The sequence below is a fragment of the Amblyomma mixtum genome, chromosome 9 (genome assembly GCF_055824585.1).
Source record: "Amblyomma mixtum isolate Tamu chromosome 9, ASM5582458v1, whole genome shotgun sequence".
NCBI classification, from domain to species: Eukaryota; Metazoa; Arthropoda; class Arachnida; order Ixodida; family Ixodidae; genus Amblyomma; species Amblyomma mixtum.
The window spans coordinates 3,508,301-3,525,700 of NC_143020.1; the positions used below are offsets into that span (position 1 = coordinate 3,508,301).

Below are 17,400 nucleotides of genomic sequence, written 5' to 3' on the forward strand. Positions count from 1 at the left end.
CCCATGCCCGCCTGCTTGGCAGACGTCTCCGCGCGCTAGCGCATGCGCAGCAGACAACGCAGCAGACGACGCTGCTCCAGTTAGGAATGGTGCGTATAACCTAGTGGCGCCGTCGGCCAAACACTCCCAGCAGTCCTTGCGAAAGCACGTGACTTCCGGCCCACATTTCTGGCGTGCAGCTCGGATAGTGAGGGCCTCTCCTGAGTTTTCCTTCCTGCATGTTTTGGACAAAGGTGACCTGAACCCTAATATGGAAGTGAGGTAAGGTTTAGATGAAGGCTAGGACGTCGGACTCAGAAGCGAAGTCAAGCAGGTCACTGATCTTGCGTTAGGCGTCGCCACTGGATGCCGTCCAGTATCCGTATGTCTGAACGTGGAGAGCAGGGCTGCAGAGGACGGGGAGACTCGCTTTGCCGTGGCAAGTCCGGATGTGGTGCCATAAATCGACGTTGCAGTCAGGAGGGCAGTTGAGGCTGTTACTCATTCCACCACTAATGGTTCTGCTTACCCAAGAGAGAGCAGCTAGCGTCTACGATGCCTCACTCGCTCCATATATAAGCAGGCTGCGACGTTCCCACTCAGTCAAATCAACACCGTTAAGTACCTCCTCTCCCAAAAGTAAATGAGAAATAGGTCTTTCCCTCTCAACCATATAACGGAGCCGTTACGACACCGCTGAAGACGGAAAGGTGTCGAAACCTAAGTACACAGATTCAGAGCTTAGGGGCTGTCGTAAGTGCTTCGCTACGCGGCTTAGAAATAAACCATCGTTTCCCGGTTATCTTTGGCGCTGACTGTACATGCAGCGTGCCCCATCGCCTGTACCCGCGACTGTCGAAATTAATTCGCGCGTTCCACTTAAAGGTATCGCGTCGTGAGTGTATTTTGGCTTGCTTACGAGCTAAGGCAATCGAGCACCATGCTCAGGACTAAAAAACCTTTCTCCTGATGGACTATTGTTTTTTTAAGTGTTACAGTTTGTATGGTATATTTCCTTCTTTAAGGAACCCTGCAACTTGCGATAACTCTGAAATTGCGTTCTCTCCGAAGATTAAGTTGAGGTGGAAATAAATTGCGTCCGTGTGACGTGTAGACCTAGAGGGGCCCTCAGTGGTAGAAAGAGCATTTGCGCGTGCGCTGTTAACACCACTTCTCCCACTTCAACGCAGTTTTCGCAATGCAAGCCAAGCAATCGCATGACATTCTCTCGTTTTCCTGCGTGATGGCACAAGCGTACAAAATCTGTTACAGCTCGCATAGCAAACCCTTTATCGTCACTACAATTCGCGTCAACCGCCTTCTTGCACTGCGATGGACATAACCTAATAAGATAGGACACAATGCACATATGTGTGCTGTTCAACTTTGTGCGACACTTTCCTAGTTCATTTTCAGTGCTCACGAGAACGTATTTAGGGTACGGATACAAAGGTTGGGTGCCAAAAGTTGAACTATTATAATAGCCTAGGACATGCGATCCCGTGTTGTCATCAGCAGAACAGTTTCTCTCATTTATTTCAAACAAAGCAGTTAATCTAAAGTGCAACTTGCATTTGTGAAGCTACGGTATGTCCAGCAGTACCTGTGACCAAAAAGAGCCTTGAAATCAAGCCCGAATAATAGCTATTGCTGGATTATGGGTGAGCATCGTTGAGATTTTCCGATGTGCGCTCGACTCAGCACGCGGAAGATCACAGAGCAGAATAACAGCACATGAAAATTCCAGACACTGGAAATTTAATTTGGCGTATTAAAAGCACCTTAAGAAATAAGGCCTCTAAAGCTTACGCCGGAGAACATTTAAAGTGTCGTTAAATGATGCGTTATTTCCACGCTCATAAATGGTCAAAATTGCATAGAGGGATCACTGGACGGTTGGTGTCGAAAGCAGGTATGTTTTTGAAACCCCCTCAGGCGGCGGAAGAGCTCGTGACGTGAAATATATCTTTGAACAAACCATCATGGATATAACAAATTAGAGATGTCTCGAAAGTGTAAAAAGCTAAACCAAGCTAAGCAGCATACATGAACAGGAAAGAGCAATTAAGATAATCATCCGATCTTAGAAATCTACAGTACGGTGGCCGCACATCTGCAAAGTAACCTGGTTAAGAGCCTATGCAAACAAGACAAAAAATAAACGGTAGAAAAGGCGGGTACTGAAACAGATCCAGCAATATAACCAGGCGGGTATGTCCTTCACAACCACATATTCAGATAATTCTATGTCAATCATTCGGCCTAGTAATGTTCAGCAGTCACTGTAATCATCCACGGGGCACTGAAACGCTGTGGCAAAGTCAGCGTTGCCCCTGACAAGTTCGTTCACTACGGCACTAGCCTCCGAAGCGATGCTGCAACGGTAGTAGGCGAAGCGGGCGTAGAAGAACTGGGCTTCGGACATCCGGTAGAGGCTCCAGGCGTCCTGCATTGTGTACCAGCTAGATCTTGCGTCCGCTGGTGTTACGGCCTCACCACGGGCTGTGCCAGCAGCCCCAAGAATGGCGGCGATTTGCAGCCCCATTTTCAGCTCTACCACACGGTGCATGTTGTCGAGGTACTCGGCGCCTGAGGCTCTCAGCACGCATTCCCTGCATGAAAAGTATTGTCAAAAATAACCTCAAAATAGGAATGGGGGGACTTTTTTAATGCGAAACCATTAGATGGCTCACTTTCAAGGTCTTGTCCGCAAGATACGGCAAAATGTGACGTCACGAGCTGAGGCGTCTCGTCATGAAAATGACGTTACACCTACATAATACTAGTTAGGTAACGGCAAGACTAATTAGTATGGTTAGTGATGACATCATAGGTGTGTCGTCCTGACAGGTCATGTGACAACGACGTAATGTGACGACACAGCAGATCATGTGACAATGGTGTAATGTAACGACATACCTAGCCACGTGACAACTATGCAATGTGAGTTCATACCAGGTTCCCACTCAACCCCCTCGCCACCCCCTAACTCATAAAGCTCTAGATGACATCCCGGCGATGATCCGCAAGGGTGGCTTAGTGGTTGAAGAGGAGCTCCGGCGATTTTTCGATGTTCATCGGTAGAGATTAAATTTTAATTTATATTCTTTATGGTAGTCTGATAGCTTATGCAAAATTTCGCACCTGAAAGCAGAGTAGTTTTTTCGCAAGTGAATTTTGAAGACAAGCGCTCCTCGACGCGAGCGGCATCCATTGATCGAGCAACTTCTAAGGCCACCCTGTACTGTGACGTCACTAGCGTGTCGGCGTATCAAGCTGGACGGGCGCGCGCTGGCGTTGGCAGTGCAGGGAAAAACTGAAAATTGATTTTCAGGAAAGTAACTGACGCAGTAACGGACACCCGAACCGCGACGTAAGGGAGGAGTGAAAGAAGAAAGGAAGTAAGAGGTGCTGTAGTGCAGGTCTCCAGAATTATTTAGAGAGAGAGAGAGCACAAGGAATTCGGGGCACGCCCCAGGGTCCCCGCACGACCCCACTGCACTCAAGTGTTTTATGTTCCTAAGGTCCATAACACTGGTAGCCCGGCTGGTTGCGATGGTCTGCACGGCCGGGTCCCCCGGGATCAGCAGGGTCTCCCAGCCCTCCCAGGTCTTGAGGTTCTCTAGGTCCCGCGGGGGAGGGTCCGCCGGACAGACGGAAAGGATGTGGAGGGAAGAGACGAAGGGTTCTGGGCATAGGGCGCATGCCGGAATGGGGAAGGAGAGATGATAGTGGGCTAGGGTAAGGGGTGAGGGAAGAGAGTGTGTGTGTAGTCTGCGCCAGAGCGTTGCTTGTTTGTTAACTAGGGAAGGGTGGGGCGGGGGGTAGAGCTGGCGTGAGGCTCTATAGGCCTGCGTCAGCTCGCTGAATGAGTGCATGCGCTCCTTCGTGAATCCCCGATCCAAGGGCCCCTGAGCCCGGTTTAAAGAACCTCGGGCTTAATGGTTGGCGGCCTCGTTTCCGGGATTCCCGGAGTGCGCGGGCACCCATATCAGCTTCACTTGGCGAGGCGGGGGTGCATCGGACGAGTCCAGTATGCCAAAACCAGGGACATGAGCTCGGCCTCGAGCAAAATTTAGAATCGCAGTTTTAGAATCACTTAAAATGTACCGGGCATCCGTGCGGGTGATAGCAAGTGCAATGGCGGCTTCCTCTGCAGCTTCTGGGGAGGTGTCTGGAGGGAGAGGTAGTGTGAGGAGGGCGGATAAAGAGGAGTCCACCACAGCTGCTGTCGCTTCATCACCTGTGCAGGAAGCGTCCACCCATACGGCTTCCGGCTCGGGGGCCGTACGCTCGATGGAGTGCATTCGCACGGGCTCTGCGGCGCTGCTTATGGTGGGACGGGTGCATATTCCTCGGGAGCGGCCTGATGAGGAGCTTCTGGCGAAGGGGTCGTGGGATGGCAAGGAGGGTTTTGGGTCGTTGGCCGGTATTTTGATTCCGAGGGAGTCCAGGATATACCGACCTGTGGAGGTTTGTGTGAGCCTGATGTATTGCGCCTGTCGGTGGGCCTCCACCAGTTCCCCTATCGTGTTCTGGGGCCCCAGGCCTAGTAATCTGTCTGTGGGTGTGTTGAGGGGAAGATGAAATGCTACCTTGAATGCCTTGCGAATCAAAGCATCCAAAGCATTTATGTCATGTTTGGATAGTTGTAAGTATGGGGTAGTGTACAGCACACGGCTGAGGACAAAGGCGTGAATAAGGCGACATAGGTCGCGCTCCTTCATGCCTCTGTGATGTCCCGAAACTCTTCGGATCAGATGCGATATCGCGCCTACAACCTGCTTGAGTTTCTTGAGGGTGGTGGTGTTTTTGCCATCGTTCTGGATGTGCAGGCCCAATACACGGAAGGTGCCAACCTCAGGTACCGGGTCACCATTTAGTTCAATGACAATGGGGGAGCGGGGACAGCGGTGGTTCTTAGGACGGATGAGGAGCAGTTCGGACTTCTCTGGGGAGCAAGACAGTCCGATGGTCCGTGCATAATTCTGGGTGAGTGTGGCTGCTTACTCTAAGGTGTTCTCTACGCCGCCGTCTCTGCCGTGGGTGATCCACAGGGTGATATCGTCGGCATAAAAAGTGTGCTTCAGTTGGGGAATAGTTTCCAATTTTCGGGCGAGGGGGATGAGGGTAATGTTAAAGAGAAAGGGGGAAAGGACGGACATTTGAGGGGTGCCGATACTCTGAAGCGTGTAGCAGGGGGAAGACAAAGGGCCGAGGTTTATCTCTGCTGTGCGGTCAGTGAGCAATGCTTGAATGTAGGCATACGTGCGCACACCCACATTCAATGGGGATAGGGCAGTCATGATCGCCTGATGTTCAATGCGATCAAAAGCTTTGGAAAGATCCAAAGCTAAGACTGCCTTGGAGTGACCTGGAAGAAGCGGGTCATAAATGTCGTGTGTGAGTTGCAGCATGGCGTCCTGTGCGGATAGATGGGGAAGGAATCCCACCATGCTATGCGGGTAAAGATTGTTGTCCGGCATGTGACTTGTGAGTCTCGCTAACACAACATGCTCGAGGACCTTCCCGGGGCATGAGGTTAGCGAAATCGGGCGAAGTGGTTTGTTGAGTTTGGGTATGAATATTACCTTCGCGTGGCGCCACGACTGCGGGAGGCTACCCTCCCTCCAGCACTGGTTGAAGTATTTCGTAATCTGGGTGATCGATCGGTCGTCCAGATTACGGAGCATGGAGTTTGTGATTTGGTCTGCACCAGGTGCGGAGTTGGCGCGGAGAATCAGGAGGGCCGCTATGACTTCCGTCTACGTGATGTGGGTGTCGAGTGTGGGATTTGCTTGTCCTGTGTAGTGGGGTAGAGGTGTGGGGGCGCCTGGAGAGGTGTATATTGTTTGAAGTGTGTCTAGGAGGGTGTCGGGATCGTCAATGTGTTCGTGTGTGAGGCGTGTCACGTGGTGTTTTGTTGCTGATTTGGTGTGTGTGGGGTCAATGAGGTATCGGAGGAGTTGCCATGCGCGTTTGCTGAGCAGGTTTCCTGCGATGCTGTCACATATCTGTCCCCAGTTGGATCGGCAGAGCTCCTCAGAGTGTTGTTGAATTTGTGTCTGCAGCGCGGCCAGCCGCTTTTTAAGTGCCTTTTTAAGTTTGCTGCCTTTCCAACGTTCCAGCAGGCTGTGAGAAGCCTCCTAGAGGTGGGCTAGGCGTGTGTCGAGTGTAGGGGTTTCGGTTGTAGTTTCAATGTGTCCAGTGTTGTGGTGAACGTCATGCGTGAGTGATTGTGCAGCCCCCATACGTCGATGTCGGCGATGTGAGTGTCTGGGAGGGCGGTGCGTACAGCGCGAAAGGCATCCCAGTTAATGAGTTTGTGTGTTGTATTTGCGTGACGGGGTGGTTTGTATGGGACAGTGATTTGTATAACGTAATGATCACTGCCCAGCGTATGTTGTGTTCTGTTCCAGGTAACGCCGTGGATGCCGCGGCTCAGCGTCAGGTCCGGACTAGTGTCCATGCTGACACTGTTGCCGATCCGCGTAGGCGTCTGAAACGTGTTGTGAACAGTGAGTTGGAGGTTCTGCAGGAGCAGCCAGAGCCTGCGACCTCGATGTGTCGTGGTTGTGTATCCCCAGTCAGTATGCTGACTGTTGAATTCCCCACCGATGAGCAGGGGATGTTTCCCTGCTCGATGATGTAGGTCTCGCAGAAGTGGTTCTAGCGAGGCCATCAGCTGAGATGGGGGGTGATATATGTTTGCTATAAATATAGAAGGAAGTGAATGTGTGTGATGTATAAGTTCAGTGATCACGCAGGGCGTCTCAGACGTGATGTGATGAGCTTTGCAGGTGAGGCTGCGGTGGACGAGTGTGGACGCCCTGGGTGTGTTAGTGGTATCTGAATGTGTAGATGTGTAGCTGGGGAGGGTTGCCCGGTGTGCAGTCTCCTGTAGAAGTAGTATGTGGGGCATGGGTGTGATGGTAGGAAGAAGTTGTTGCAGAGGGGCGCGCTTGGCCCGGAAGCCGCGGCAGTTCTAAGTTAAAATGGGGAGATAATTAGTGCTCCCCCCCGCTATATTGGATAGTAGGGGGATTGAGGAAGGAAGTAAGACGTGTGTCAATTGGTATGTGTTGTTCAGGAAAGGTGGCTTGTGCTTGCGGAGGTAGGATGGGGGTAGTGGAGGGTGAAGGTGGGTGAAGCGATGGGTAAGATTATTTTCCAAGAGTTCCATCATCTTGCTAAGCATGGCGTCCATGCGCTGCTCAAGGTTTTCCGTGAGGGTGGCGGCAAGGTGATTAAATTTGGCCTCGAGGCGGGCGTCTAGCTCTTTGAGTTTGTGGTCAAATTTGTCTTCTAGGGCTTCTAATTTAGCGTCTATTTCTGAGGGCACGGGAGGGGGTGTGGCGTCTGTGGTGCGCTGCTTCTTTGCAGGGGGGTGCTCGAAGTGTCTGTGGATGATGAAGTCGGGTTAATGACAGGGGGTGCGGGTTGAGGTGCCTGATGTGATGTGGACGCCAGAGTGATGGGTGACGGCAACTTCTGATGTGCTGTGGGCTGCACAAATTCTTCGTCTGTGACAACGGGCGTGATCTACCATAGGTTTCCTAGCGATAAGAGCCTTCGCGACAATTGGATGAGAGCTGTCCGCCGTGTCGACTGGTCTCCGAGGAATCATTCCCGCTTGTGCTCGGAGCATTTCGCGCCAGATTGCTATGAAGACAGCGTGTACCTCAGAGGGAGCTTTGGACTCGCTAAGGCTTCGTTCAACCGGCGCTTGAAGGCAGATTCTGTTCCAACGTTATTCAAGTACAACGCCCATCGCAGTGGTCAGCTAAACGAAGCGCGGCTGCCAGCTGCAGACACGAAAGACTCTGGTTCGATCCCGGTCGCGACGCTTGAATTTCTATGGAGGCGAAATTCTAGAGGCCCGTGTACTGTGCGATGTCAGTGGACGTTAAAGAATCCCAGGTGGTCGAATTTTCCGGAGCCCTTCACTACGGCGTCCCTCATAGCCTGAGTCGCTTTGGGACGTTAAACCCCGTAAACCTTAAACCAACCGCACTAAAGGAAACTTTGTACTAAGGTCGACAGTGCCGAACTGCAGTCGTGAGAAAAGAAAACACAGTAATGAAGAACGGGCTCGTTTTACTGCCACAATTTATAAGACGAACAGTTTTTTAGTTTCACGGCTCATAAGCAACGGAGGCAATCTTAAGCGATTAAGGCTTACCTGTCACCAAAGAAATCATAATCACGAGTTTCATGTCAAGCATGTACAATGCTGTGGAGTACTGGTCACTAGCCAAGATCAATGAGGATGAAAATTTTGAAGTTTCGGGAGCACTATGGCTCCCTTGTTTACTTGAATTGTTCACTTTAATTGTTAAGATAGTGAACAAGGGAGCCGTAGTGCTCCCGGAACGTCAAAAAAATTGTCATCTTTATTTACCTCGTCCAATGACTAGCACTCCATCACCATGATACCTGACTAGGCGGTCTGCTGTCAAACTCTCGACTAAAGCATGTACAATCTACCAGAAGCGATGCACAAGAGGCGTCTAAATATTAGTTCGCAGCGAAGACGCCTGCCTCCGACGCCACTTACTCTGTGACCATTTTCACGACGCTAACATGCAAGAAATGGAGCAAAACTTCACCTCGAACGTGATGGGAGCCGAAACAAAAACAGTCTGCTGCATGCAAGAACGCGTTACTGCAGTTATCGCTTCCTTTCCGTATTAGCGTCACCTGTGTGATTGTAGAGCTGTCTTCGTTTCTCGTGACCAGTCCTTCCAGCTGACCAGTTTGAGCCACATCAAGGCGGCCATGCGACTCGCAATCACCGCAGCGTCGGCGAGCAGTGGGTCACTGGTACCGGAACTCAGCCACCCGTAGCTCAGCGATGACACGTACAGGCTGGTCTCATTCGCAAAGAACATACGGTCCGCCGTTTTGCTGTCGGGGTTGTCTCGAAACCAGGGCACGCCTCGCCGAACTGTCTCCTTTTTAGCCTCGAACTCGAAGTTCAAAGGCAAGAACAAGTTCCGGGGGAAGCCCTGGGAGGTCAGGTGGGGCACGGCTGGCTTTTTGAAGACCAGGTCTCCAGGTAGCATGAGCGATATGTTGGTGACTACGGCCCGGAAGTGGTCTGTGTCGTTTCCGGCTGCCATCAGCCGCCGAAGTGGGTCATATTCAATGAACCGTCGCCGTGTGGCTTCGAATATTTTGTGCAGCTGGCGGTCTTTACCGGAGTCGCGAGTGCCGCCACGTACGTTACGCGCCATAGGTGGTAGCTCCGGCGTACGTGTTTTTGACAAACGTCCTCGCTACGCATATCAGGTGAACTTAGCGTGTTGCCCTGTGTAATGTACGGCATGGCTTGCAGAGTGACAAGAAGCATCAGGTACAACGACGCCAAAGGCTGATGGTCTGCGTCTATCAGAAGCCGAACGTCCGCAAAGAGGCCCGCTTTAGCTATGGCAGATATTATTTTCCCACTGTCGACATCTATAAGGAACTCGAGCAATACGTTCTTGAATTGGGACGCTTCAAGATGTCCAAAAGCATCTCTAATCTCCTTCAAAGACACGGATGATCGTTTTGGCGAGGCAGCCGGAAATTTCTGTTCCCACTTCGAGACGTCCTCATTGGTATAATTAGTGCCAAAGTGCGAATTAAGGATGGAGAAAGTGACATCAGAGCAGGAAGCATCGCAGTGATGTTGGTGGTCACCGACACGAGGTGTATATCTAACGAACATAAGCCACGGTGTTTTGCCTGCTGAGCTCAATACTTCGAAGATGAAGGGCAGGCCGTACCGCTTATTCACCACAAGGCCCAAACGAAGTAAGCTTGCGCCACTTGTTCGCGTGGTGGTGTTCGTGATTTCTAGCACGGCCGCCGCAACATCCCGGACTCGCTGGGGCTCCTGCCATATCTCTTTGATGCACGATGTGTAAAAGGTGTGAAGTGAGACTGCAGCCTTACTGCCGCAGTCCTGGGTGCCCTTGATGATGTCAGAGGTGACATCCAACTGCAAAAAAAAAATGGCTTGGGTTCAACGCGGCTTGAAGCTAGTTACAGGAGCGAAAGCTCTGTTAGGGATGGTCTACACTGTCTGAAATAAAATATCAAAATCAAGGTTAAGGTCAAGGTCACGTACCCAATGGTAGAGCAATGTGATCTCGGGGTCGTACTAATATAGCTCGGGGCATACCACGACGCAGTTAAGTTTCTTTTGACCTTGTGATGCATTGAAGGTCGTTGTCAATGTGGCGCCCACTGTCTCATATCAAAGGTCAAGGCCAAGGTCAAAGGTAAAGGTTAAGGCCCGGTACCCTGTGGTCACGGTCATATGATCACGGGGTCATATACTACCATAGCTTGGGCCATACCACCACGCAATTCGGTTTGACCTTGTGAGGCATTGAAGGTCACTGTCTGATCCGCATCGAAATCGTAAGTTGTACCACGAGGAGTAGGACTCTGGCTTTCAAACACAATAGTGGCATAGAGCTAAGCGCCTCATGAATGATCTGTTAAGCAACTTACAAAGTTGCCTAGCCGGAACCCCAATCTCCCGAAACGCGGCCACTCAAGGACACTCACGTAACATCATTCCGTCATTCACTGCCGCAAAGGGCATCTAGTGGAAATGAAGAACAGAATTGTTGATAGCAATTTTTTGTGTGTGTTTTGTAGGTAGCCAGTACTAACGATATGACAAGCTCGAGAAATGTTAAAACGAAGATAATGTTATTGTTAACCACATATCCTAAGTGGAACAAGACGCCACGTCTCGACACTAGACCGTTTCATGCCACAGCTGTCAAGCAGAGATGCCCCTGTTCGTAGCAACTGGTTAGTCCGTTGATGCGTTGTGGTTGTGCAGGTTGTGGTTGATTGATATTCAACACGAACTACGCTGGTCAGTATTTCCGGGAAACTATCCGGGGTACTGCATGCGAAATATATAAACCTCCGCGTTGAAATGCTACGAAATGAAAATATTGGTTGGTTGATTTATGGGGTTTTAACGTCCCAAAGCGACTCAGGATATGAGAGACGCCGCAGTGAAAGTCTGCGGAAATATCGACCACCTGGAGTTCTTTACCGTGCTCTGTCATCGCACCTACGCGGTTAGGAAAGTGGGCGCTAGTTACGATTGGTCAAATGAGGTCATGTGACCGTAGTGCGCTTTGACCAGAAACATAGAACTGTTATATACTTTCCTCTTGAGGGATAATCGTGAACTGCTGTTCATTATCTGAAAATACCTCCGCAATGCACTCGATCCGATACCCATTCTTACTCTCCTGGTTATTTCATCTCCGGATTCCGGACCTGCGGTCACTACTTGCCCTATGTAGTAAATACGAGGTCTGTTAGAAAAGTATCCGACCTTTGGCCGTAGAAAAGAACTTGCATAACTGGAGCGTTCCAAACCTAGTCACCATTAAAGTAGTATACTTGGGACTCCACAGACATCTCCCAGCGGTGCTGCCATTTTGGGAAGTATTCCGAAAAGGCCCCTTTCGGAATGGAGTTTAGCTCAGCTGTCGTTGCAGCCATAATGTTCTTCCTTGTCTGAAATCGCGCTCCTTTCAATGGCCTCTTGATTTTGGGAACCAGCCAGAAATCGCAAGGGCCGTATCAGGAGAGTAAGGAGTCTGTTGAACTACAGGAGTCTGGTTTTTCGCCAAAAAAGTCTGAATCCAGTGCGAGGCATGTGCAGGAGCATTGTCGTGATGGATGCGTCACTTTCCTGTTGACCTCAACTCCGGGTTCTTGCGCCGCACAGCATCACGTAGGCAACAAAGGACATCCCTGTAGCACTCATTGGTCATAGTTTGACCCTGTGGAGTGCGTACTCGTGGTCTGCCACACAGAGGGTGTCAAAGAAAGCAGTCTGCATCACTTTCACATTGCTGCGCACTTGGCGGGCCTTCTTTGGTCTTGGTGACGTGGAATGCTTCCACTGTGACGACTGGGATCTAGTTTCCGGGTCGTACCTGTACACCCAAGACTCGTCACCAGTTATTATGATGTTGATGAAGTCGGGGTCACTGTTTGCGGAATCCAGCATGACCTGTGAGACTTCTACACGAAGCTGCTTTTGCTCCACCCTGAGCAGCTTCGGCACGAATTTCGCTGCTACTCTCTCCATGGCCAAATCTTCGTGATAATGGAATGTGCGGAAAAATTTCTCATCTCCACTTCTTCCTCAATTTATCGGATAGTCACTCGACGGTCCCGCATCACCACAGCGTTCAGTTCGGCAATGACCTGGCCATTTCGGCATGTTGATGGCCGATTGGAGCGTGGCTCGCTCTCCACCGATGGGCGGCCATCTTTAAATCAATTGTACCACTGCTTAATCTGTGTGCTGCTCATAGCATCATCACCCAAAGCCGTCTGAATATTCCGAATGGTTTCCACTTGGCTGTCGCCCAGTTTATGGCAAAATTTGATGCGGTAGCGCTGCTCCTGTCACTCCGCCATTTTCCTTGCAATAAAAAACCGACGAGAGCACTGCGCACGGCCTCACTGAAATGCTGCGTCCCACCGACTGACCATATCGGCAGGCGGGAAAAAATTCGTGCATGCGCACGAAGGTTCAAGGTCACGTGATGCAAGCGCGCTTTTTTCATATCCATTAGGTGTTAGCAAAAAAAAATAAAGCCCGATACTTTCCTAACAGACCTCGTATTCCCTCACCACTGCCAACGATTCTCTGCCTGTGTTATATAAGTTGGATTCTCTTCCGACACTGTTGTACATCAGTTTTCTTGATATTCCCGAAAGACGCTTGTTAGATCCCGGCCGCGGCGGTCGAATTTCAATGGAGGCGAAATTCTAGAGGCCCGTGTACTCTGCGATGTCAGTGCACGTTAAAGAACCCCGTGCGGTCGAAATATCCGTAGCCCTTCACTACGGCATCTCTCATAGCATGGCTTTGGGACGTTAAACCCGCATAAACCAAACCAAACAAAGCCACTTTTCTTTATATTAAATTTTGGACCTAATGTTCTGCTTTGCGTGTTTGGGTCTTTGATCATAGTTTGCACTTTGTCCCTTCCGGTACCTAAAAAGGAAATATCAGCGAATCATCGATTTACAAGTTAATCTCCATTTAATTTTATTGCCTACTCTTTCCAATCCAGATCATGAATACTTCGTTTAAACTCATGGTGAAGAGTACCGGAGAGTTCGTGTCTCCCTACCTGACATCCTTCTTGATTAAGATCTGATTTCTTTTTCAAAGAAGAGCTATGGTGTCTGTGCAGCCGCTGGAGATATTTTTCAGTACTTTTACGCATGCCTCTTCTATGCTCCGGCTCCGCAATTACTGCATGATAGCTGTAATTTAGATTGGGTCAACTGCTTTCTAGTAATCAATGAAAGCTAAATATAGCGATTGGTTACATTCTGCGCATCTCTCTGATCTATTTGATAATGTGAATATGGGGTCTTGTGGGGTAGCCTTCGAGACTGGAAGCCTGGTTCTTTGGTTGTTCCGTTCGCGATTACGTCAGTAAATACCTTGTAGGCAACGAAGAGTCCGAAATAATCGATTCTGTAATAAAGGCAGTTCCGGCGCCTTCCGGTTTTTAGGAATTAAGAAAATTGATATAGATTGCATTCAGCAGGTAAACAAGATTGTATACTTTGCTACTGCGACCATCAAAAGTTACAGCTCTTTTTCGCCATCGTGCTCTTCGTAGAAAATCTCGAGGTGTAAAATTGTTGGAAATTTTCCTACCCGTACTAAGGAAGCAAACCTTCATTATGAAGCATACACGTCGGAGTTATGCGAAACGGTATGCTTTTTGAATGGTCAACAATTTCTCGGCAAATTTTTGAGCAACACGGATTTTTTGTTTTCGTCTTGTGGGTTTACACCAGGGACATGGTTACGGCTCTCAAAATCCGAGAAGCTAAAGTTCTAGAGTGCCGACCAGTTGCTGAATTTGATATCGCTCACACCGGGCGGCTCTCCACAAGGCTGTCTCGTGTGACCACGTGAGCAGTGGAATATTTTTATGGCGTCAAAATTCTCCAAAAAGGAGCGCATAGATGAGGTATGCAAATTGTTTGCAAATCAATAGCAGTTAGAATTATTGGCTGCACACTGGATCCAAAGCCATATTTGTGTGCGATGTCAGTGCACGTTAAAAAGCCCCAGGTGGTCGAAATTTCCGGAGCCCTCCACTACGGCGTCTCTCATAGCCTTAGTCGCTTTGTGACGTTAAACCTCATAAACCAAACCAAACCTAAGCCATATTCGAAAATTGCCGCACCATAGCTGCCGCTGCGGTGGCTCAGTGGTTAGAGTGCTTGGCTACTCAGCCGGAGTACCCGGATTCGAACCCGAACGTGGAGGCCGCGTTTTAATGGAGGCGAAACGCAAAAGACGTCCGTGTGCTGTGCGATGTCAGTGAATGGTAAAGGTCTCCAGGTGGTCGAAATTATTCCGGAGCCCTCCACTATGCTACCTCTATCATCTTTTCTTCTTTCACTCTCGACTTTGTCCCTTCATTACGGCGCGGTTCGAATGTCCACCGAGATATGTCAGACAGTTACTGCGCCATTTCCTTTCCAGAAAAACAAACTTTTCACCATAAATTTGAAATAGTTTGTGCTGTCTTCGCTTCCGATACTTGCCAAAAGAAAGACTTTTGCAATTAGAACACCAAAGCGGCCACTTGCAAATGCCTGTGGAAGGGCAGAAAATTGCAGCATATTTCTTAAGCAGGCATTACTACTGGAAGCAACGGGGTAAGCCAGCAAGGATACGACTGCAAAACAGAAAACCTGCCGTACCTAGTGCTTCCGGCATCCCATTTTTCTGGTTTGGTTTGTGGTTTAGGGGGTCTAACAGCCCAGAGCGATTAAGGCTATGAAGGATGCCGTAGTGAAGGGCTCCGGAAATTTGGACCACCTGGGGTTCTTTAACGTGCTATGACATCGCACAGTACACGGGCCTCTAGAATTTCGCCTCCATCGAAACTGGGCTGCCGCGGCTGGGGATCGAACCCGCGTTTTTAGGATCAGCAGCTGAACACCATAAGCACTGAGCCATTTTCTCTTTTCGTGTTGCGCCTTTTTCCTTTTGCTAGTGCACCCTCGCGGAAACTAGAAGTGTAGTCACCATGCGCAAGCGGCTCACCAGCAAGTCGCGTGCCACGTCCCGCTGGACGAATCCTGCCTCGAGGGCGTTCTTGCAGATGTACGCGAAGAAATCTGTGCAAGGCTGCTGGTTGGCGTCGATGGCGGCGAACAGCGTGGCTGCCTCGCTGGGGCAGCAGAACTTCGTCCCAGTGGCACTCGTGTTAACCCTATTGGCAGCCCAGTGAACAGCGAGCCAGGCCAGCGCGGTGGTGGCGGTGGCCACAGCGGCCCCAAATGCGCCGCTCAGGCAGACGCTTGCCGATCGTAACTCCTTACTTCGCAAGATGGAAGTCCGAGTCGCGGGGCGACCGGTGCCAGTTGGCGAAAGTAGGTCTTCTCTCGTTGGCCGAGCTTCCATCGTAGCCGCCTTCTTCTTCTTCGTCTGGAAGGAGTCCTCGAGGAGCGCGTGCCGCTGTAAGTGTCCAGCGCCCTCCTCTGGAAGTGTTGTCTGCTATACGGCTCGTGCTCCCGCGGCAGCTACGCTTCTGTAATTTTGAAGGTCGGCTAAGAAAAAAAAAACAGATTGTCTTAGCCCTCTTATTTGTCGCACGAAAGAAAGAACGACCGATTTAGTTCACAGTTTTTACAGCACTTTTAGATAACTTCCGCTAAACTTGCGCTCTTTGAATGGAACCTTCGGGCGTTCATATTAGTACAGTGTTTTGAAGCCCGAAATTTCCTTCCAGATTCTCCTAATCTCCAAGGGATCTGTGTAGACCAGATTGTGCTAGCAGTGAAAGATTTGACTTCTGTAGTAACGGCCGACATCGATTACGTTTACTTGAGGAGTCTCACAAGTGCTTTTCATTGTTGTCCTGACTTCAGGCATATGAGATTTGCTGTGCCTCGGCGGATTTTGTCTTTCGAGTGGGTGCTTTCATAACGTGTGTTGGGGGTTTTGGTCACAATGCAGCTAACGATGTCACTAGTTCGTCCACTGTGAACGAGGAGAAAGAAAACATTTCTCTCTTCCGTGCCTGAAGACATCTCGGCTCTTTGATATAACCAGTTTCTGAACTTGCTATAGGAAGAAATGAATGAACATATATTGAGAGGCTAGAAGATGTTGGTGGAGCAAAGTAAACGTAGTCTTCAGTACAAGACCCTAGTGACTCTGGCCGAGGCCGTGGAGATGGAGGGGTGGCGCTGGCCAGCGTCACCTCCAACTGCTCCAGAGCCACGTTGGGCTGCTTAAGTGGTTTGGTTTAGCTGTGCATGTCCTTGTAATATGTGTGAACGCATTAATACCACCACACCAGGGACATGTATCTGCGTATTCAATCAAATTAAATCAAATCGTCTTTATTTTCTCTCTCAAGGAGAAAAGGAGGGTGTCGGGTAAAAGCCGCATAACTGCGGCTTGACAAAGCCCGGCCCCCTGTAATGTTGGGCGAATGCGATTTAGGCGGTGGAGATTGGGGAAAGTCAGTCTTTGGATACGTCTTGGGTGTTAGGAGTCCGCGGGGGAAAGTTGCTTATGTGGCCGGGTGTAGAGTCGCTTATTTAGGCGAACGGTCTCTAGGCGGGTAACAAAATGGGTTGAAATGTGGTAGAAGATGTCGTTGTTGTGCGCCGTTCGGTAGTTATATTCTTGAGCTATGGCGTCGGCCCTAATACTGCCTCAGACAAGTGCATGTCCTGGGGCCCAGGTGATTACGTGATCATGATGGAGATGGCTGCTCAGATTGCGGAGAGTTGCGCGCGGGACACGACCACTACAGTAGGTTCCGCAGGTGGCTTGGCGGTCTAAAAATGTTGCAAATGTGGTGTTGGATATTGCTAATTTTGATCGTGATGGCTATAGCGATGGCTTCTGCGGCCGCCCGGTCCGAGGCTGTGAAGGACGCTTCAGGATAGGGGGGTTGGTTGGGCATACGAAACTGTAGCTCACCAGAAACGGTAGCTGACCAGCTGACGCATCAACTTAAAAAAAAAATGATTGATTGATTGATTGATTGATTGATTGATTGATTGATTGATTGATTGATTGATTGATTGATTGATTGATTGATGTTTAACGTCCCAAAGCGACTCAGGCTATGAGGGACGCCGTAGTGAAGGGCTCCGGGAATTTCGACCACCTGGGGTTCTTTAAAGTGCACACACATCGCGCAGTACACGGGCCTCTAGAATGTTTCCTCCAAAGAAATTCAGCCGCCGCGGCCGGGATCGAACCCGCGTCTTTCGGGCAAGCAGCCGAGCGTCGTAACCACTGAGCCACCGCGTCGGGTCGACTTAAAGAAATGTGGCAGAGAAAGGCAACGCTCGGATTGTGTTCGTTGCGCCATATAAACTTGG

General features: G+C 50.0%; 2 pseudogenes; both read right to left on the minus strand.

The window, feature by feature from the left end:
* Positions 1 to 2,251: 2,251 nt before the first annotated feature.
* Positions 2,252 to 15,460, minus strand: LOC149328093 (uncharacterized; annotated as a pseudogene).
* Positions 3,106 to 5,465, minus strand: LOC149328094 (uncharacterized; annotated as a pseudogene).
* Positions 15,461 to 17,400: the final 1,940 nt, after the last annotated feature.